This window comes from Sesamum indicum, unplaced genomic scaffold (assembly GCF_000512975.1).
Source record: "Sesamum indicum cultivar Zhongzhi No. 13 unplaced genomic scaffold, S_indicum_v1.0 scaffold00177, whole genome shotgun sequence".
In the NCBI taxonomy this organism is placed as follows: Eukaryota; Viridiplantae; Streptophyta; class Magnoliopsida; order Lamiales; family Pedaliaceae; genus Sesamum; species Sesamum indicum.
In genome coordinates, this window is record NW_011628077.1 from 220119 (window position 1) to 222095 (window position 1977).

A 1977-nucleotide genomic window follows, 5' to 3' on the forward strand; every position below is an offset into this window, starting at 1 on the left:
GGGGTGGGGGGGGGGGGGAGGTTATCTTACAATTTCGAATATCTTCAGGATACATATATGTATGCGTATATTTTTAATTTTGGAATAAACATGATTTTTTTGACAGTACTCAATTATGTTGAAATTGTGAGTAATTCATATGGAGTTACATGGGATAATTTCATGTTTCCTAGATATGACATTAAATCAGTTTTAGTACTCTATGTTCCAGCTTAAGCAATTTTGCTACCCCACCTTTTATTTTGGTCCGTGCCATTAGTTGACTGCTAATAAAACTATGGATTTCACCATTTTGGAGGGGAAACATTTTGTAGCAAAATAACCATTTTTGCATATGAATTGACATCACCCAATCTAAAGAGAAGAGACACAATTTGGTGTGTAAAAATAACAAAAATTAGCAGTACATAAAATAATTAGTTTGTATTATCTCATAAAACAAGAAATATGATCAAAAATCTAAATCGCAACATAACTTTAGCATGCATTAAACATTCTTTCAGGATTGATTCTTGTCCAAGAAATCTTCAACTAAAATTTGATTCCAAACCTACAATATATTTGGGACATTTTTCTTGAAGGACCGTAATCGAATATATATATATATATACATACGAGATTTGGTAGGTTAGAAGTAATTGCGACATTATTAAAAACAGAAATTTGTAAATAAGGAAATGGAGATTATATGATTTCATTATTAGAATGGGTTTTTGCAATGAATAAACTGGATTTCATAATTAAATTTTACTAAATTAGGATGTACTACATGGAAATAAACAACCCATTTATCGTCCAAGTCACCTTATGATATCTAATATGCAAGTTACATGTAATTTTTGGATTAAAAAAATTAAAAATTATTAAAATTTAAAGTTTCGAACTAAATTGCTAAAATTAATTTGTACAGAATAAAAAATACATTCTATAAATTACAGTACTAAAATTGTATTTTTTTAAATGTACTGTAATCAGACATATATGACAATCGCATATGTTTTCATTTATTTTCTTTCATTGATTATGCCTATATTTAATAAGTTTTAGCTAAATAGACAGACTCTTACAGGTTAATTATGTTTAATAATTCATTCAATTTAAATTATTGATTTGCATTAAATTAATATTACTTAACTAATTATTGGGACGGTTAATCAGTTGTTGAGTTCTCCATTAATCCTTGCTTGGAGGCATAATTATGATTTGGGAAAAATGCATTTTTTGTTGTATAATCATACGATGGTATCACTCTTTTTTATTTTAAATTTGCACTTGAAGACTATAAGTAAAGAATATAAATAGCATATTTAGTCCATATGTTGCCGAAAAAAATATTAAATTTGCTAGAAATTAGCAGACATAAAGCCCTTTTATTTTGAGAAATTTTAATTTTTTGATTAATTTTCTAATGTAGCATTTTTGCCCTAACTCTGTTATCAAGAACGTAAGGAAGAAAAATACAATTTTAATCCTATAGCATAGAGGTTGCATTTTTAGTCCTCTCAACTCTCAAATTTTCAATTAAGAACTATAGTTTAAGGAAACAAAAAATTAGCACAATTAGTCCAAATGTCATCAGAGTCAAAATGCCACATCAATAAAACTAATCAAAAAATTAACAACTTCCGAACTAATGAAGTCACGTGCGTAATATGTGCTGATTTCAAACGAAATTAGCATTTTTCAACGACACTTGAACTAAACATGTTATTTATTTTTAGGTTAAATATATTTTACACCCCTAAAGTGTATCGTCCTCGTCAATTATAGATTAGACTTTTAAAATATTCTTGAAAAACATTTATTTTGGACATGTATTAGTTAACATTTGATTTTGCTCATAGTTTCCCATTTAAATTTTTAGTACCTTCTAACGAAAAAAAAAAAAGTATTTAATAAGTTTTATTTTATTAATATTTTTGAATTTTTAAAACAGTGTCAGGAGCACATTCTCCCACATGTATGGGGCCCATTTGC